We start from the raw sequence: 22,051 nt of genomic DNA, 5'->3' as shown, positions 1-22,051 counted from the left end.
CTCCTCTGCTTGGGCAGGCTCATCTGTGGAGGAAATTCAAATTTAAAAATGACTAATGATATTCATGCATACATTTAACATAGTCAAACCTACATTTTAAACATGCATTCTGACAGGTGTGTGTGTATATATAGATATATATATATATATATATATATATATCTATATATAAATATATATATATATATACACACATATCTAACTATATATATGAGACATACACCTATACATACATGCATACATACTACATGGAAAGCCTGATTTTGGCCCTCTACCCTTTACTCTGTAGAACACCTCACAGTCATACTGCTCCTTCTCAATCCAAACCCACCCATGACTAAACTCTGAGAAGCATGCCACGCTCTGCACCAATCACAATTCTGCAAACAAAGTTCAGTGTCTGTTATATGATGGAGCCTGGCAGGGGAGTTACACAACTCTCAGGAATGCTCAGTACATTTGTGCAATCAAGCATGGCTTGCCTGCTGATGGTCTGCTCCAGAAATCATTGTCATAATGCCAGTTAGGGGAAGCTGCAGCACTAACCCACTCCCATGCTCAAAAGCATTACTAAGACCAAATCCACACACAATTATGGTGCAAAACATACATGCAGACCGCAGGGGGTGGTTAGCTAGAGGAGGGCCCAGGGGCACTGACCACTTGTTACTCCAGTCTAAGCCACGCCTGGCCATACTCCATTTATGCCATACTGAATCTAGTTTACACAGATCAATCACCAGTAAACTCTACTCACCTATATGAGGCTACAGATTGTATGCAAGCAGCAGGGACATGTAACCCTTACATGAGCAAGTCATCACTTTCTTCCAGGATACAGATTAACTACACAGGTTCAGTGGCACTTAAAATCGACCTGACAGCCATCCGCACAACCTGTGTCATTAATATGTGTCCAGGATGAAAGGGATGGTTTGGCCACCCTATCTAACCCCAAAGTGTGTCTGTTGCTATCCAGGTGGTTTTATCACTTTATAGTATTGCAAAAAACAATTGAATCACCAGTGCTACAAAGCAAATAGAAGATGACTAAAGGAATAATTAATCTTTATGTATACATACCACTTTCCTCCGCCTGCGCCACCTCACAGGCCTCCTCATCCTCCTCTTCAGCTGGTACCACCTCTTCCTCCACCAGCTCCTTCTCCTGTGGCACCATCTCTTCCTCCACAACCTCCTCCTCCTGTGGCACCACCTCCTCCTCCACAACCTCCTCCTCCTGTGGCACCACCTCCTCCTCCACAATCTCCTCCTCCTCTGGCACCACCTCCTCGGCCATCTCGGCAGTGCCCTCCTCCTGGGCCTGGGACGCCTCTGCCTGCTCCCGTGCCTGTCTTGCTCGATCACGGGCTGTGTTTGTGAAAAGTAAAAAAAGTGCCAATTAGTGGTAATTTGTATTAAGCCTTATCAACCTATAAATGCAAAGGTTATCAGTACAGATAATTGTACAGGCAAACAGCTCCTCAGTGGCCTTTACAAAACACAGCCTGTAACATGGCAGGTATGCTGTGACATTTGGGCCATTGTAAGCATCACAAGCATTAATCCTCCCCAATAACATATTTTATGACCATTACAGGGTGTCAAACAGGAAGTAGCACTCATATATTGTATGCCATGTTTAACTCATGATCAGGCTGGTGACCTTAGTGGATTAAATAATGTCAGGTAATCAATCATGTCCAAATCCACATTTACTGTTTAAATACTCACATCTAGCAATGCTGGCCCTTATTGATTGAAGCCTCTCTGGCTCCCTGCGCCGGAGGTCGGACCACCGCCGCTCCAGCTGAGCGATGGTCCGCCGCACCTGGGTGCGTGCGTATATCCGCCGGCGGGCCACCGCATAGGCAGAGCGTTTCTGCCTGTTCGTTATGAAGGGGCCCGCCCGCCCCAGCCTGGTCTCCATAACGGAGACCAGTGTCCTCAGCTCTGCAGGCGAAAACGGTGCTGCTCTGCCATAAGCCGCCATCTTAGCAATGGCACAAATCAAACAATCATGTGCTGTCATTGGTTGATCAGAGTGATATTTGGTATTAACTTTATTGTTCATTTTTACACTAACAGCGTGTATGCGCCCGAACAGACGGCTAACCCATTGCATCGCACACCCATCCTAAACAGACAGTGTAAAATAAGATGGAAACACATTCTATCTAATCTATAACATTCACCAAACATGGGTATAAGCAACAGGTGAAATAGTGTGCATCACTAGACACTTACACCTAACTCAACAAGGTACTAAACAGCTATTTTATAATGAAAGCTATGCAGCAGAAACATAGCAAATAGTGGCAGACCTTTTTCCAAAATTAGGCCATGCTGCCATGTGTACACTTACCTTCTACTGGGCCATACTACAGAGGTGGAATGAAAAGTAGCTAGCATCTAAGCTGAATTTGGAGTGGTTTCACATGTGATTTGGATGCTAGCACTGATTACTTGTGGCTAAGTGGTGGACTGGATTGACATATGGAATGGGTAGTGTCAGTTGTACTACATAGCAAACAAGTGCACAGTACAGAAGTACATTCAAATATACATGTCATGTCTGACCTCAGTTTTATTTGGTCATTGGTGTTGGAATCTGCATGTAGCTAATAAATCAGACTTACTGAGTTTGCCAGGTTTTTTTAAAATATTTTTCAACACCAAGGGGCGGGCCGTATGCGCCGCACGGTTGACGCTGGCGTACGGGACGCGGCCGTACGGAACGCAGGTTGCGGCTGATTAACGCCAATTACAGAAATAGTATTTAAAGTTGTCCTAGAAAGGCAAACACTTGTTGCAAACATGGCAGGCTCAGAGTCAGAGGAAGACCAGGTGGTGCAGAATCTCTTGTCCCGCATGGAGGCCAACACCACCTATGTCCCACTCAACCCAGAGCACCCAGATGGCCCATCAACATCAGGCCAATCAGCAGCTGGGCCATCCTCAGCATCAGCAGAATCATTGGGAACACAGCAGGTGGCTTCCCAACAGAGTAGCCAGCCCAGCACTTCAGGTACAGCAACCGGTGGCCGTGGCAGTGGCAGTGCCCGTGCCAGTGGCCGTGCCCATGCCCGTGGCCGCAGTGGGGCAACAGAGGAACCAACCACAAGAAACATGGCATATGAACCGCGGGAGCTTGACATCCTGGTGACCCGGGCACGTGATTTAATTGAGTGCCCAGCGGTGAAGTTGACACACACAAGGAGATGGAAGATCTGGGAGGAGATAACGGCGGAGATTAATGCAGTGGCTCCACAAGTTCGTCAGACGGAGCATGTTAAGAAGAGGCAAGTACATGTGTGTTACATTTGAGTAGTACAAGTCCAGTAATGTTAACATTCAATATTAGATGGAGTTGGGCAATGGGTGTTCACGTTGCTTGGAGGCACAGACATGTTGGCCATGACATTGAATTGATAGTTATTGGAGGGTGACTGTTTTTGTATCTTCTAAGGGTTGGTTTGAAAAATGAGTATAATGTAAGTTTGGTGTCAGTAGGCACATGTTGTATTATGTTTCAGATTGCAATGGGTGCTACAGCAAACATGAGGAGTTACATGTATTAATATGTACACTTTGATTGCAGGTGGCACGACTTCAAAGGCAACCTCAAGAAGAAATTGACCCAGCGGTGGGAACACAGCCACACCTCTGGGGCTGGCCCCATGCCATCCAAGCTGGAGCTCACCCCCCTGGAAGAGATGGCCCAGTGCTGTATTGCAGTGGAGGAGGTCCGGGGGGTGAGCACTATAGACAGCGAGTCCCCAGCGGAAGTGATGGCTTCTACGCTTGAAGGTAATTATTTGCCAGGCCATAAGTAGATGTTTAAAATTTGGCATGGAATGTGTGGTAATTGGTAATTTCTCGTTCAACAGCATCCCCACCGCTTGGTCAAGATTCTCTTGAGGAGGTTGTGGAGTCTGTGCCACCTGGCCCCAGTAGCAGGCCCGTGCAGCAGCAGCCGGGATTGTCCGCGGCTGAATTGTCCATGTGGGGCCGTGTGCTGGATAGTATTGTGCAGCAGGGAGAGTCTGCATTCGAGCGGGTGCGTAGGGCCGAGGAGGTGCTGCAGGGTTTGACCACCAGCCAGCAGAGTATTGCTGCGAGCCTGCAGGCTATGAGTGCCAGCCAGCAAGCTATGAGTGCCAGCCACCAAGCTATTGCTGCTAGCCTGCAGGTGCTGGCTGATCAAGCCCTGCGGCAAAATGACCTCCTCCTCCGCCATAATGAACTTATGGTGGAGCTAGTTACCAGCAATAGGGCCCTAATGTCACCCGCTTCATCACCAACATCATCACTCCCTGCTGCCAGAGGGGGAAGAACATCCACCCCCTCACCAGTATGTGCTCAACATGAGCCACCATCTGACTCTGGCCGTGGACGAGGCCGAAGAGCTGCTGCACGTGGCAAGGAGCCTGCCAGGGGCAAACGTGCCCGCAAATAAACTTGTGTCCCCATTAATCTCCCCCGTTATGTCTTCCCAAATCTTCCATTGAGCTGTGTGTGTCAGCATCCTGTGTCCAAATCCGTGCCCAGGGTCACCACTTTTGCCCACGGTTCAAATGTCATGTTTGGTTCCCCTGTTGCCCAGTTTCGGCTAGCATTACTGTGTGCTGTACTTGAAGTGTTGGTGCTCTACTTTTGTTGTGAAGCCACCTGATGTGTTCCTAATGATTCTGCTGTGGCTATTTATTCTATATTATTTCTTTTTTGTCCTGTTATGGTCCCATTTGTTTTGTGATGTTTTTGAAATTTTTACCAAAGTTTCTTTAATAAATGTTATTTTGGCCCCACAAATGTCTGTATTAATTGATACATGCAGAAGTGCCATGTGTATTAGTATTATTAATATTAAGTTGTGTGCATTATTTGCAGTGTAAAAGTGTGTGACAAGTGCAGCATGTAATGTTCCCTTTAAGCTGCAATGCTTCCAATTGTAGCAGTGAGAAGCGTGTAATTAACAAGTAATGGGTAAAGTATGTGATTGTATTGGGTTCAGGTGACATTGGTTGAGGTGCGTCCGTCCTGATTAGGCGTTCCGATTGCCTAGCGCATGACCGAGTGGTGTCCGCAAAGCAAGAGTAGCCTTTTGGACACTGCACATTTCTTCCCTTTTTGTTCGCGTGCATTCGGCGTGCTGTCCGAATGCACGCCTACCAAAATATGTGTACTCCCCCGTGTCCGCCCATGTTTCCGCCCAGTTTAGCCCACTTTAAAACTACGCCCCTGTGTCATTCCGCATGACGCCTATAACACACCCATATTGCCCGAGTGATTGCGGTGCACATTTCTGTACGGTATTAATGAGAACAAGTACGGAGACCATGCGTGGCACATGCGCGTCGCGTTCTCCACGCATGCGCAGACGGCTAAAAAACGCCATCCGAAAGAATACGGAAAAGTACGCACCGATCAGAATAAGGGCCCTAGAGTATTGTGTTCAGTTCTGGAGGCCATATCTCCAGAAGGATATAAATACATTAGAGACTGTACAAAGAAGGGCAACTAAAATGGTGCATGGCCTACATCACAAAACGTACCAGGAAAGACTAAAAGATCTTAATATGTATACTTTAGAGCAGAGAAGGGAAAGGGGGGACATGATAGAAACTTTCAAATATATCAAGGGTTTTAACAAGGTACAGGAAGAGGAGCAACAGAACACGAGGACATGCACTGAAACTAGAGGGAGGAAGATTCAGGGGAAATGTGATGATGAATTACTTCACAGAAAAAGTAGTGGATAAGTGGAATAGCCTACCATCAGAAGTGGTAGACGCAAATACAGTAAAACAATTTAAACATGCTTGGGATAAGCCTATTGATATCCATACAAAAAAATAAGGATCAAATATGGTTTGAGGTAACATGTTTAAAAAAGGGGCAGACTACATGGGCCAAGTGGTTCTTATCTGCCATCAGATTCTATGTTTCTACTCAGAGCTGTTTTACCTTCTCCCTATAGCTTAATAAGGACCCGGGTTCCCCGTTGACAATGCATAGCAAGCCGTGTCCGACCTGGGATTAATCCTTATTTTAAACAGGGTCGTATTGCCAGGTTGCTTGATTTGTTGCATTTTCAGAAGACCCTTTCACACTGCACGTCGATCTGTTAATAACCTGGGTCGGAGCCGTGTTATTTGTGCGATGTGAAAGGGGTATAATGTTAGTGAAGTTGTTCTTGTGAAGTGCGCATGTTCAGGGTGCAGATGAGAGCAAAGCTTTCCGGGCCTAACTCAGTTGTAAGTTTGCAAATGTTTGCCGCCTCTACATGCATGGGCCACCCCAGCACAGGGCAAGGCCTCTACGAAAGCTGGGTCCCTCCCTGTGATGCAAATTTTGCAATCACATCGCAAAGATTTGAAGGCTTTGCTGTACTGCAAAGTAATCACATCTTAAGGGTAGCTCCCTGCCTGCGCAGCCTAGCTGAGAAGACAGGCACCGTTCCACACTGTTTTGGGTTTTAGTGGATGTGTGTGATGTCACACAGCCACCACAACCTGCCCCACAAATGGTCTGGGCTCCAAATCAGTTGTATTTTCCAGAATGTGACCACAGTTTCAGAGCTCACTCATGCGCACTGCCACTTGCACACAAAAATGACTGTTTTAGTCCCTTCCATTGTTACCAGTTTTACAATGGTTAAGAATTACTTTGAATTACATACTGTATGCTGCAGTATGACTACTGTTTTCCTTCTAAAATATTGGTTAATAATGTGTTTGAAATTGTCTACAACTCTTTATTAAATAGCTCCCTGATCTGTTGCTAGATTTTCCGGTACTTGTGTAGTTTCACGTGTGTCTGAGTCCCCTTGCGGGGCTCGCTTCGCTCGCCCATGCTGCGGGCTCGCCACGCTATCTAAAATTAACTCCATGCCAACGTGGATAGTGGGGGTATGAACTATCCACGTTGGCATGGAGTTAAGTTACTTTATTTTAGATAGTGTGGCGAGCGTACAACCCAGAAGTAGCACTGGGTTGCTGGTGCCGTGAAACTACAAAAGAACCGGTTTTCCTACTGCTTATTTTCCCAAAGAGGTGATTGGTAAGAGGGGAACAAACTAGATTGTAATCATAAATTAAGAGGGAAGTCCAGGTAGAGAACATTTTGTCCCTCCTGGAATGGTCGTGCAACTTTTTTAATTCAACGTGTGACCTGCTCAGTGGCGTAACTACAAATTTGGCTCCCCCCCTGCCAAAAAAGTTTGTGTAGGGTAAATACTGGCTGCTTTATTTTTACACTGCAATATAGATCTCACTTTGAAGTAAAACCCCACCCAAATCTAATTCTCTCTGCACAAGTTACATCTGCCCCCCTGCAGTGCACATGGTTTTGTCCATCTAAGAAGGATTTTGTCAGAAAGAGTGAACTACAATAATCCACTTATGCCCCTTTCAGACCGCACTTTTAAAACGGTAAATTGCCGTTTTTTTACCGTTTTAAAACGGTAATGTGTGCGGTCTGAAAGGTCCAGTCCCACTTAACCGGTTAGAAAATGCAGTTTTTTCTAACCGGTTAAAATGCAGGGTCCTACCCGTTTCTGAACCGGTATTTTAGCGCAAAAATCGGCTCAGAAACGGTATTTAGGACCCAGCCAATGAGCTGGGTCCTAAATTCAGCACAGTGAATACTTAATGAGCGCTCATTAAGTATTCACAGCACTGGAGCCCCCCCCCGCGCGTGTCGACACCCCCCGCGCGCGTGTCGACGGCCCCCCCGCGCGTGTCGACGGCCCCCCCGCGTGTCGACCCCCCGCGCGTGTCGGCGCCCCCCCCCCCCCCCCCCGTGTCGACTTACCCCGTGCCGGTATCTCCGTTGTGGTTCCCGGCACTGCAGCTCAGTATGCTCGGAAAGCACTTATGAAAAAAGTGTCTTTCAGAAAATGGCTGCCCCCCATACGGAAGACAGTTTTTTTAAACAGGGTTTCCTATGGGGCAGCCATTTTCTGGAAGACACTTTTTTCATAAGTGCTTTCCGAGCATACTGAGCTGCAGTCCACAACGGAGGTACCGGCACGGGGTAAGTCGACACGGGGGGGGGCGCCGACACGCGGGGTGGGGTGGGGGGGCGTCGACACGCACGGGGGCGTCGACATGCGCGGGGGGCGTCGACATGCGCGGGGGGCGTCGACATGCTCTCGGTCGACACGCGAGGGGGGGGGAGCTGCACGGAGGGGAGGGCTGAAGGCTGCACTGGCTTTGACCCTGTATTTGGAAAGTTTCCAAAAACGGGTCTGCCAGTGTCAAAAAATCGGCACTTAAACGGTAATATACCGTTTAAGTGCTGCGGTGTGAAAGGGGTTTTATCTGGCAGACCCGTTTTTGGAAACGTTTCCAAATACAGGGTCAAAGCCAGTTATGCGGTCTGAAAGCAGCATAACTCTCTATCCCTCTTTAACCCTGTACTTTTTACTCCCTGTTTCACACCTTCACATCTCCCTCCTTCCCTACATTTCTCCTTACAGCTTCACCTCATTCCTTGGGTCCCACTCCCAACTGCAGGCAATGCAGGTGCGGAATGCGGCCACTGCCTGGGGTCCCGGCTGCTGCCTGTGAAGGAATTGTTTCCTAAGGTCTCAGCTGTTGGTCCCAGATGCGGTGGTGCAGAACGCTGCTCCCAGGGATCCTGGCTGCCGGCAGTCCCTTCACTGCCAGCAGCCGGGACCCCGGCAGCAGCAGCATCCTGCACCGTCACACTGCACCTTTACTGCTGGCAAACTGAGTGTACACACGGAGCAATTTGATGCTATTTCTAAGCAATCTGACTCTCTGCAAATGAGAGATTGTGATCGCAGTCTTTCATTCGGAACCACTACCCGGACTTTTTTTGCTTAAGCAAAATCACTTAACGCAAATCTCTGCATGTGTATGTGCTCCCCATGGAAGATCTGGACACCAAGAAAATGCCTACCCTACATAGCTTAGCAAAATTGCTTAGCCCACATCGCTGCATGTGTATGCCCCTTAATAATGCCTGTGCAGTGTTTATAGTCCCACCTATATGAGAAACAATGATTTTGTACACGTTTCTTAGTAGTGAACAAAGACAACGTTAACAATCTTAAAATTACATATAGGAAAATAAAATCTATTATTTATCTTGTCACATGCAGAAATAGCAGCAGCCTACAGTATATATGAACAATATATCAGGGTTGCCGACCCACCCGGAATTTGCGGGAGTCTCCCGAAAATCAGGTCCCCCCTCCCGGCCCCCGGAAGGGTGGGCAACCCTCCCGGAATCAGGGGGACCCCCACTGAGCCCCCCCCCCCGATTGCGGCATTTAAATGCCGCAATCCGCGGGTCTCAGAGGAGGGGGCGGAGCTAAAATGGCACAATCGTCATTTTAGCCCCGCCCCCTTCATGGAGATCAGTTATTTCTGCTATTTGCCGTAATGGGGGCGGGGCTTAATGACATCACTGTTAAGCCCCGCCCCGAACTCGTAATGAAAGAGATTCCTCTCCGGGCTTCTCCCGGAGAGGATCTTGTGCAAGTCGGCAACCCTGCAATATATAGGCACTGTCACTAGATAACAGGTTACACAGGACCCAGAAACTCCGGTGGGGAGGAGGAATGGTTGTGTCTAGGGGCAGGACGTTCTAACATCCGCCACTCGTTTTTGTACCGCATTTTAGTTTTAGAGCATCCCGCCCTAAATCCACTTCTATAGTTTGACAAGGATGTGACGTTAGGGGAGGGCGGAATTTGTTAGATGCCCTTACAGCATTTTTTATTTTATCTATAATTTCCATAGGTGTAGGTTATTGCATTTTATTGCAGCTGGATTGTACCCATCACTAGCCACGCTTCGGGCTCATTGTCTCGCTGCACTCCCCACACTATTATATTCCCCCTCCAGGTATACATGGACCAAGAGCATGATGGGAAATGTCAGAATACAGAAGTGGTTCTAGCCGCAACAGATGAGGAATAACTTTGATCCCTGGGTTCCTCTGGTCAGGAAGCTCAGTACCACATGAAACCTGGTAATCCTGTGTCTCTTCCTGCACTGCATTCTGTTCTGCTCACATTCTGCCTGCCTGGTTCTGCTGCTGCACAAAAGGGAGAGCAAGTCATATCAGTGTGCTCCAGCTGAGTTACAGCATCCCCTGTTTTCCCACTTCCTTTCATCAGGCTATGTACAATATGTACTATTTCGTAAGGTTATCCAGGTCTTGTGGGTCTACTGTACAGTCAACAGAACTGAGATGTAAACAAAACAAAGGTTATTAGTCATCCAATATAAAAAATCCTGCTTACTTTAGCACATTGAAGTTCATTTCTCTAGCAGAAAAACAATATGGTCTCAGAGCAGTCTTTGAAATGTAACAATAAAGTCTGGTTTTGGTATGCAGCCTCCCAAAGCCAGCTCCAGGGGGAAGTTATCACAGGGAAGCCAATTTAGAAGGTACTTTCAACTGTTGAGAGAGAAATATTCCCTAATCCTTCAGCTTCTATGATTAGAGTGGTTTGGGAGCAAGTCCAGCTGAAGTTCAGTGTTTATCTGCAATAGTGCAGACAGGCTGGTAACAGGCTTATGAATTAAGGAGACACAAGGAAAACAACTCTCCCTTAGGTCTCTCTCAGGCAACAGACTGTTAACAGTGTCTATGAACCTTTAATCGATCCTACAGATTAGCTTTTATTGGAAATATAGAGTGTGACCAATCCCACCCCTTGTGCTGCCAAGTTTATAATGCATACAGGCAAACTGTGGCCGTTCATTTAACTATACTAAAGATTTTGCTTAGGAGTATATATCCTCATTCTTTCTGACGTACTATTTTCAGAGACTTTTATCAAGTCATGTTCTGATTGGAACACTATAATGTAATATGGTATTGCGCTCTGAAAATGTTCCGCCCCCTACAAAGTTATTATTATTGTTATTGTTATTATTAATAATAATAATAATAATAATAATAATAATATCATCATTTATTAATACCCCTTTCAGACATACTACCCGGGATTTTAGACCCGGTTCAAACTACCCGGGTTTTTAAAAATACCGGGTCCATTGCAAGTGCGCAGGACCCGGTATTTTAGAGGACTAAAATCCCGGGTAGAGCCTTTCAGACATACCCTAGTCCCGGGATTGTGCGCGTGCACGTGAAAAATCCCGGGATTTTGACGTATGTCTGAAAGGGGTATTACATGGATCCAAAGCACAGAGTACATAAACAACTAGGTAAAACACAGTGAGTCATACCCCTTTCAGACATACAGCAAAATCCCAGGTTTTTACACATGAACACGCATCAACCCGGGATTTTGGTATGTCTGAAAGGGTCAACCCGGGTGTTAAAACCCAGGTCTCCGACCCTTCTTTTTACCTGGGTTGAGGACCTGGGATTTAAGACCCAGGTTGACCCTTTCAGACATAAGAAAAACCTGGGTTTTTCAGCAAATTACTGGGTAGAACTGCTTCACCCTGCTGCTGTAAGTGTGAAAGGTTGCAGGCTGCACCTGGGAAAATGACCCAGCAATCAAAATGCCGGGTAATTCCCAGGTAGTATGTCTAAAAGGGGTATTACAGATGCATACCTCCCAGCATTTTCATTCAGAGAATGGAGATGCCTTCACTGCTCTGCAGTGTAGGCAGGGGGGACTACCAACTGCCCCCCCACCCTTCCCACCATGAGACACTGCCAGCCCCAGGCAGGACGTAGGACAGTCTAAAAAACCTGTGACTATCCAGCAAAAAAGGGGACAGTTGGGAGGTACAGTATGCAGATGTCAGACAATGGGACAAGTACAGGGTATATAAACTTAGCTTTTTCAACAAACAACACTGACATAAATATCAATGTGGCAGAAAATTGAGGGGTTTGATGTCATTGAAGAGAGTATGGAGTAAAAGATAGTTTAAGTAAGAGAAAGTAAAGGGACAAGGGATAAGGGTCCTGCACGTGAGAGATTACATTGTAAAGGGGAGGGGCATACAGACTGGGGTGACATAGATGACAAAGAGAATTGGGGCAGTTGGGAAGTATGCATTCTCTCAAGTCCTATTGTTAGAGATGGGGCCTCCCTCAGCAGGTGCACCAGCAATACAGTCCTTAAATAAATCATGAAAATGTCATGTTGACATATTGCATGAGCTTTTGATGCCATTGTGCAACCAACATCACAGACCCATACTACACATGCGCAGTACACAGTGAAAATATCTTGGAATATCTTGGACATTGGATTTTTGGATATGGGCGATTCAACCTGTATTTAAAATATATAATTTTTAAGCATTGGCAGCCCTGGTCCTTGCTGAATAAACTAAGTATGGGTCTAGGGTTATTCTGTACACCAGGGGTGGCCAAACCTGTCCTCGAGGTCTACCAACAGGACACGTGTCTCAGGCAGCCTGTGGATCTATAGTAGGAATGAATGCAGCATGTATGAAAATGTGGCAGTTAGTAATGACTACAGCTGTGCACCAGCTAAGGGGTTTGGAAAATATGGACCGTTGGTAGATCTCGAAGACCGGTTTGGCCACCCCTGCAAGTGTACACTGTATTTAGCTTTATTCCTCTATAAAAGCTTTGTCAAGTATTGTAGTCATATTTATTTCTATTGCTCTCTGTGCTTTAAGCTCGATTAGTACTTATCCTTTCCAGTTGCTATGTTACTCCTCCCCAGGGATGCTGTTACCTCTTTACAAGTATAAGATAACAATAAAATATAATAATCTCTATACATTCTCTGTTGTGTGATAAAACGGAACATTTATACCATACCTATAATGAATTGCTGCTGCTTTGCAGATGTACTTTTTTAACTAGGGACCTTTTTATGACACTGGAATGACTTCATTGCCAGGAAAGAGATAAATCCCCTCGGGTCGCTGAGTACTGATATATTTTAGTCTGGTTAATAGCCAGATTAGTGGATTTCAATTGTTTTGACTGTTTGAAATATTTCAATTTAAACGACTTATTAAAAGGGAAAACCACACACAATTTTAATTGAAAATTCACATCTCACAGTTGATGATAAGATTATTTGCAAATTATTTTGTTACTAAGATTTCTGTTGCTTTCTGCCGGAAAACCCTGGCTTGTTTGAAACATTTGTGTGACCGGTCTATTTTTGAGTTCAGCAGACTCTTATTAATGCTTAAAAATATTGTACTCAGAACCCCTCACCCTGCCTTATATTTATTACATTAGAACTGGCCAACAGTCAAGATGATAACTTGTGCAAATACAGTAAATCTCAAATGATTTGCAAGAGTTTTCTGCAAATCAATTGAGATTTACTGCTGTATACTGTGCTTTGTCATGGTATACAGTTAAAATCCCATCAGTCGGGATGCCGGCTAACAGAATCATTGCCCCGAAATCCGGACTGCCACCAGAAGATTGGTGTCAGATCCAGGACCATCTTAACATATGGGCTCAATTATTGGGGGCCTTCGAGCTGGGGTAGATTGGGTTGTGGGCATCTGCTACCTTGAGCTGCTTTGGAGACAGTAGTAGAGGATGCTGTCTGGTGCTGTCCATCAACCAGAGTCCTGCATTCTCTTGCTGCCTCCCAGCCTGCAGCCAAACAGTAAATGGCTATCAGTATGCTGATTGATGGATGGTTGGAGCTATCGACCAATCAGAATGCTGACAAACATTCACTGTATGGAAGCAGGTGGAGAGATGGGGCATGGATCTACAGCGGGGGGGGGGGGGGGGGGGGAAGGTTATGATTTTTGTTTTTGCAAAAAAAAAATCCTGTGAATGGGTGTGGAGAGGGTTAGGGTACATACGGAGCCCAGTGTCGGGTTCCTGCAGGATACCAGTGTTGGTCTTTTGATCACAAGCATCCCACTCTTTTCAAAGGGGCAACATAATACTCAGTATTGTACATTGAGGGCATTGCCATGCCAGCAAATATCATACAATTACTGCAAAATTAAGGTCAAAATTGACAATTGAGAGAGCATAAAACGTCCCCCTTAGGGTGGGATGTACTAAAATGTAAATGAATTAAAAACTCACATGTTCTGACTTTTTAAAGGCAACCAATTACCAATAGGTAGCAATTCCAGGCTTTTCTGTGATGAGCTTTGATTAGATAAATAATCAGCTGCTTGGGGAAGGGAAATGGTCAGTCCCTTTCTGTATGTACAGTTGTGCTGATAAGTTTTCTGCCCATTTGTCGTAGAATATGAATGATAGCTCACAAACGTTTCTTTCAATCATGGTTAGTGGTTGGGTTAAGCCGTTTATTGTCAAACACCTGTGTTTACTCTTTTTAAATCATAATGACAACAGAAACTACCCAAATTACCCTGATCAAAAGTTTACCTACCCCAGTTCTTCAGACCATTTATTGCCCCCTTTAACATCAATTGAAGTCTTTTGTGGTAGTTGAAAGAGGCTCTTTATTTACTCAGATGGTAAAGCTGCCCATTCTTCTTGGCAAAAAGCCTTCGGTTCCTGTAAATTCTTGGGCTGTCTTGCATAAACTGCACGTTTGAGATCTCGACAGAGTGGCTCAATGATACCGAGGTCAGGAGACTGAGATAACCACTCCAGAACCTTCACAGTATTCTGCTGTAGCCAATGACAGGTCAACTTGGCCTTGTGTTTTGGATCATTGTCATGTTGGAATGTCCCAATACGTCCCATGCGCAGCTTTCAGGCTGATGAGTAAAAATTTTGCTCCAATATTTTCTGATAACATGCTGCATTCATCTTGCCATCAACTCGCGGCCACGCCTCCTTCTCGCTCCACTGCAGGCGGGACATTGAATCCCGCCTGCATGTTCTCGGTGGAGCTGACCGAGAATGGGACAGGGTCACGGCGGTCGAGCAAGCTCGACCGCCGTGACCTAAACATTGAATACCCCCCTTAGATTCTAGGCCTGAAATATGTTTATTTGAGTATATTGAGTACTCCACCTCTAACAATTTTTTTTAGAAGTTATGGACACTTATATGATCAAAGCATTGCCCTGGGAATACAAAGGTTGCAATCTAGAATTGCAGTGGTTTTCCCTAAATTTAGGGGCTACAAAACAGCTGCACATTCCTAGCACTGTATACTTTAAACCTCCAAAGTAGGTTTAATTTTTCCTAGTGTGCCAAGAAGCTGTGGATCAACCCCATAGGCTTGGCTGCTAAGGGCAATAATCTGTATAAACTTTGCTTTCATTTTGTCAGGTCATGTGGTTTCACTATACAACCAACAGAAGTGAGATGTGAACAGAACAAAGGATATTATCCATCCAGGCATGACCAATCCCGCTTACTGTAGCAGATTGAAGTGCAGCTCTCCAGCAGAAAAACAATACTCTCTTGGAGAAATCTTTGAAATGTAACAATATGCAAGTGCAAAACTGACATTTGTTTTTTTTAAATTGACTCGCAAACTGGCAAATCATTAATGTCCGACTGACTGTCTTTCTGATAGGATGTCAATAACTGTTCCTCACTGTTTTGCCTATTTCTCGTCCTTCGCAGCTGAGCTTATTTTGGCTGGTCAAATTCCAATACCCATATCAGCAATTATTTATGCACTACCTGTCACGTTTGTGTTTGTTTTTGAACCTGGATTTGAGTTACTGGCAGATGTGAAGTCTGAGGTGCTAGACTCAGTGGCAAACGCAGGATTTTCAGAAGGGGGTTTCCAGAGGGGTGGAGCAAAGCACGGAGACGGACACTTATACACCCAGTATATGCCGGGTCAGTTAAAGTATTATAGATAGACCAAATGTATAATAATAATAATATACATACATATACATACATACATACATATATATACATACAGGGGCGTCAACAGCAGTGTAGACCCCTGGGCATAGCAATGTATTGGGGCCCCTACCGATCCTCCAGCGGTAGGGGTGTGGGAAGCTTTGATGTCCCGTGGGTGTTAGGGGGTATTATATCCACCGCTCAGCATGTAGGGCCTGGATCAGTAATTTCCACTAATTACCCCTTTATTGCACAGATGGTGGGAGTTGGGGTGGGAGAAGGGGGCATTGGGCTGAATGAAGGGGCCCTGATACATAACTTCCAGGGTGGTAGAGGATGTTTAATATGCAGAGGAGGGGTGTATAGTGGAGTGGGCTCATTATTCATAATTTTCTGGTGGGAGGACAGCTTGCTTGATTGCAGATATCTCCAGTTCCCAGAAATAGATTTCTTAGATTTTAATTGAACAAGTATATAAAACTACATACCAGGTGTGTGGAGCTGGAGAAGTAACCAGCTGCTGGAAGGCTGATATCTCTGGTTCTGGGTATAGTAGAGACAAGCTACTGGTGTCCATCAAAGGGGGAGAGTCCCAGCTTTTGAAATATAACCTAAAAAAAACTCTAAGTCAGAGAGAACCTGAAATATCTGACTGGGAATAACAATTAACAGGCTTGGATGGGGACCACTGCTTTGAAGTCAGATATCTCCGGTTCCCAAGGGCCGATTTTTACAATTCTTGTACCCATGGAAAGAGGGGACCCTCAGCTTTCATCTGAGGGCCCTTAGACTCCGGGGGGGGGGGTTTCTGGGTACTCAGAAACCCCCCCCTGCATGCGCTACTGAGACTGGAAGCTTAATATAGTTCCTGCCAGAGCCGAATTTCCCATTAGGCACCTAAGGCACCGGTCTAGGGGCGGCACATGTTTGGGGGCGGCACTTGGATGCCTGTGATAGTACTGTCAGCCCAAAATGTACCAATAACTGCAAAATATCCACTGTACTGTACTATATTCCATCTTAAATAGAGTGTAAATGGATAGGACATGCAGATACTGCCCCTATAAACTGTCCTGCTTAGTAAACATTATTGTTGTGCCTAGGGGCGCCCTCATCCCTAAATCCGCCCCTGGTTCCAGCTCATGAATACTGTATACTGTGGGTGAAATGTAATAGGATGAGCGAATCAGAAAGTGAGAGATTTGGTAACATATCGCCAGTTTTTAAAAGGGGTAATAATTTACACTGCAAAACCAGTTTAATTTTCCAGTGTAAATGATTGCCACTTTAAATCTCTCACTTTCAGAATCTCTCATCCTATTAAATCTCCCCCTGTGTATCTGTGTATCTGGTACAAGGAAGGGAGGGGTGGGGCTAAATGACACATTTTGCATATTTAGCCCCCTCCCCCCCCCCCCCCCCCCATTCACATGAAAAGCCGCAAATCGCGGTAGTTTAAAGCTGTGGCCAGGAAGATTTGGGAGATGCTGCAAGTATCCAGGAGGGTCGCCTTTCCAGGGGGCCGGGAGGGGGACTTGATTTTAGGGAGCCTCCCGGCCATTCCAGGGAAGGTAGGCAACAATGATATATATAGATTCCTACGCATTCAAGATTTCTATGCATTCAGACACCTGAAATAACCCAAAGTCAATTCTGATACAGTATTTCGTGTACTGCACATCACAGGTAATCTTCAGCAGAAACCTATAGACAATAAATTCTGTTGTACCAGGTCAGGGCCGGTGCTAGGGTGTTTGGCACCCTCCTGCAAACTATGTATTTGCACCCTCCCATACTTTACGAAGAGACAGCAAGTGCCGAAGACACACACTGAAAAAACAGGTGTATAATGCCCGTAGTGGTAGTGCCACATCATGTGCCCAGTAACAGCAATGCAGTAACTATACATTTTGGTGCCCTGTGCCAGAAAAGGAATTGGGTCTGTGTGCTTCCCCGTCCCCCCCACACAAAGACACACACACAGAGAATAGGGACTGTTGGCGCCTTTGGTGCACGCATAAAATTTAGGGTCCGGTTTTGTGGGGAAGGCGCATGGCCACATAATAGTACCAATTCACCTTACACCACACAGGAGTGTCACTTATACAAACTGTGCCAGGTAGAGCTCCTTAGACATCAAAAGAACAGAAGAGAAAAGAAAAGAGATTTGTTATAATCCACTCTTGGATCTGATGTGATGCTTCATTTGAATTATTACATAAATAATGACAATTATTAAAACTTAACTTTTATTTCATTTATCATAAAAAATGCCAAAAATGAATTTGGGAGGCTAAAAATAATTTGTAGAATAAGTGTTAAAGAATTCAGAAATTAGTGAATAAAAAAATAATTAATGGCTGTGGTGTCGGTTTTACTGTTTGTATATCTCACCCAATTTTTATGGGTTTATTATTGCCCTAAATTTATTTAATATAGATAAAGTATGCTTGACGTGTATTTATATGTGGTTGTTTAGGTTAGAGAGGGAAATTTCCTTCACTGCATGATGTTTCACTAGTTCAGCAGGTGTAATGAGAGACATTGTTGCATTTTTTATTTCATTGTTACAAAGCCTTTGAAAATTGTTTTACTGCCTTTCATACTGCAGCTCTTAAATGGTAAATTGCCTTTTTTTTAGCATTTTTAAATGGGTAGAGCTGCAGTGTGAAAGCTCCAGGGTGCTTTAACCGTCACAAATGCCAGTATGTGTTAAACGGTTAAAAAGCAGTGTTCTACCCGTTTCAGAGCCGTTCTTTTTGGCAGTGTGAACAGCTCTATTTCTATGGCTTGAAACATGTCCCTTGAGGGTTAAACGGGTTGATTGTGTGAATGGTATTAAATGCTTTCTAAAACGGTTTTCACCTGTAATGTGAAAGGTCTTAAGGCTCAGACCCGTTTTAAAGTCCTGTTTAAGAATACCGGGTCTTTACCTGTTTGTGCAGTGTGAAAGCAGCATACGATTCTTGTCAATAGGAAATATTAGCATATAAAATAATAGCATTGTTAGTCAGAGTTTAATCGCTCAGTGGCAGTACCTAAGCTGAGGTGGTAGCTGCAGCTCCCAAGCAGAAAGCTGCAGACCATTGCAAACTTCTGGCAGGACCTGGAGCCTGGAGATTGTGGTCAGGGAGACGCTGCTACTCCCAACCCCAAGGACGTGGATGCAGCTGGGAGGAGGGCGAGGAGAGAGGACAGAGCAACCTGAAACAGGGGATCGGGGAGGAGTAAGGATGAAGGGACCTGAAAGGCGAGCGAGGAGGAGTGAGGACGGAGGGACCTGACAGGCGAACAGGGAAGAGTGAGGATGGAAGGACCTGACAGGCAAGCGGGAAAGCGTGAGGATGGGGGGACCTGACAGGCGAGCAGGGAAGAGTAAGGACAGAGGAACCTGATACAGGGGATCAGGGAGAAGTGAGGATGGAGGGACCTGACAGGCAAGTGGGGAGGAGTGAGGACGGAGGGACCTGACACGTGAGCGGGGAGGAGTGAGGATGGAGGGACCTGACAGGGGAGCAGAGAGGAGTGAGGATGGAGGGACCTGACAGGGGAGTGGAAAGGAGTGAGGACAGAGGAACTTGATACAGGGGATCAGGGAGAAGTGAGGATGGAGGGACCTGACAGGCGAGCGGGGAGGAGTGAGGAAGGAGGGACCTGACAGGCGAGCGGGGAGGAGTGAGGACGGAGGGACCTGACACGTGAGCGGGGAGGAGTGAGGATGGAGGGACCTGACAGGGGAGCAGAGAGGAGTGAGGATGGAGGGACCTGACAGGGGAGTGGAGAGGAGTGAGGACAGAGGAACTTGATACAGGGGATCAGGGAGAAGTGAGGATGGAGGGACCTGACAGGCGAGCGGGGAGGAGTGAGGAAGGAGGGACCTGACAGGCGAGCGGGGAGGAGTGAGGACGGAGAGACCTGACAGTCAAGTAGGGAGGAGTGAGGACGGAGGGACCTGACACGTGAGCGGGGAGGAGTGAGGATGGAGGGACCTGACAGGGGAGCAGAGAGGAGTGAGGATGGAGGGACCTGACAGGGGAGTGGAGAGGAGTGAGGACAGAGAACCTGATACAGGGGATCAGGGAGAAGTGAGGATGGAGGGACCTGACAGGCGAGCGGGGAGGAGTGAGGAAGGAGGGACCTGACAGGCGAGCGGGGAGGAGTGAGGACGGAGGTACCTGACAGGGGAGTGGGGAGGAGTGAGGACAGAGGTACCTGACAGGCGAGTGGGGAGGAGTGAGGATGGAGGGACCTGACAGGGGAGTGGGGAGGAGTGAGGACGGAGGGACCTGACAGGTGAGCGGGGAGGAGTGAGGATGGAGGTACCTGACAGGGGAGTGGGGAGGAGTGAGGACAGAGGGACTGGGAGTTATACATGTTATTTGCAGTTTATCAAATTACAATAACAAGTTTTTCTTTAGCAATTCTGCAACTACCTGTACATGTTTTCGTTTTTTTGCTCGGAATGAATCACTTTGGTTACTCTCTGGTGTTCGCATCCCATAAATCCTCTGAAGAGTATATTTTATGTTCGCAAGTGCTGCGGAGCTAATATTTAATATAATACAATTTGTTCAATTGTTTATTAATGCAAATGCGTTGTAGCCCAGGGTGCTCGCTGGTCAGAGTATCAATGGACTCCCAAGCGTGCTGCCTGGGGATGCTGCATAAATAGTCTATAACTGTATGTTTGTCTCTGTGTTTCCTCTATAAATTATTCATGAAACCTAGCAGGAAGCTGCTGATGTTGCAATCTTCATTCTTAACCGAAAACTCGGTGCAGGCAGCGGCTTTATATTTATACAATGTTTTTAAAGAAAAGAAAATGGTATATTCTATCTGTCTTTAAGTGTCTCTAACAAAGATATTATGATAGCACTATTCTGCAGTAAAGTATGAGGATGTATCCCATGTATCTACCACCAAATTGTATCAATGACACCATGGCAAGAGGCGGAGATGAAAGCAAGTCGGTACTTATGTATTATCTGGGCTCCCATGTTAAATGCACCCCATTTTTTCATACCCCTACTATCTAACTACGCATGGAGTTGATTTTATATAGTGTGGCGAGCACAGCGAGGGGACAGAGAGGGGACACGGTCTCATAAGAAAAAACGGGAGCCCAGATATTACATAAGTACCGGCAAGTCGACTGTTATTGCACCTGCATTTAGCACACAGGGAAAAAGAATATATTCGTTTGTGTGCAGCTAAATTGTTGCTATTCTCATGTTTGTGTCACAACTATCATTATTATTATTACCACCACATTACAATATCTATTTGGTAACAGGTATAATTACGTTTGCATGCCTATAGTAGCATACGCTTGGTACCAGGGCCACCATCAAGGGGGTACTGCGGGTACAGCTGTCCCTGGCCACTCTGACAGAGTGAAGGGCCCAGGCCACCCATTCGGGTTCACTGTACACCCCGCAGTCATGCACGACTGCCTCCGCTGAGCTGCCCCTGCTGAAGCACACGGCTCCCATATTGCTTCTAGAATGTAGGCTTCTCCTTCACCTCCGGACACTGGCGGCCATTTAAAATGCAGCACCGTCTGGTGAGCCAATCAGACTGGCAAGCGGAGCCCAGGGTGAAAATTTTCTTTGGTGATCCGCCCCCATACAGTAATTGAGCATAACGCCACTTTCGATATTACCATTGTGTCTGACTCCGTATCGGAATCTGAGTACTGGGTCCAAACCACATTGATGCCTAAATCTTTATTTTTAAATCAACAAAAATCTTTACTGTACATTTTACATGTAAACCAATTTTAGGTGACCCAGCATGACAGCCCATCACTCTATCATATACAGTACTAAATATTCCATTTGGTAGCTTAAGGTTTTATAATTGCCATATTTAAAAAATTAAATGACCACAAGTGAGATATAATTAATCATGAGCCAAGAAATCACTGCCTTCAAACTGCGCTACTGTATATCACAGCATGATACCGTAAAAAGAGTTTGAGTAAACCCCTCTGGAATGCATCAGTTTAAATCAGTGCTCATTAGTCTTAAAATCCTTTGTGGTCAGTGATAAAAATAGCAAAGGACATAGATGAAGAAAGAAAAATGATAAGATTGCATTAATCAAAGACCTTAATTAGTAGCGGCAAATTCTAAATATAATCAGTCAAATATGTCCTACATAACGCTGTGGAGATCCACTCCCCCTGTGTTACATATACGTCTTGGGTCTGGTAGCCCATATTTGTGGTTCTTCTAGTGGCAATTCCGGGTGGGCGCAGGTGGCCACTGATGCATTTTTTGTGACGTCCTACATAAATTTGGTCAATTTATTGAGGGCTGTATTAAAAATTTGGCTCAAATAT

This window comes from Crinia signifera, chromosome 9, assembly GCF_055691185.1.
Source record: "Crinia signifera chromosome 9, ASM5569118v1, whole genome shotgun sequence".
Classification (NCBI taxonomy): domain Eukaryota; kingdom Metazoa; phylum Chordata; class Amphibia; order Anura; family Myobatrachidae; genus Crinia; species Crinia signifera.
Note: the sequence above shows the minus strand (reverse complement) of the source record.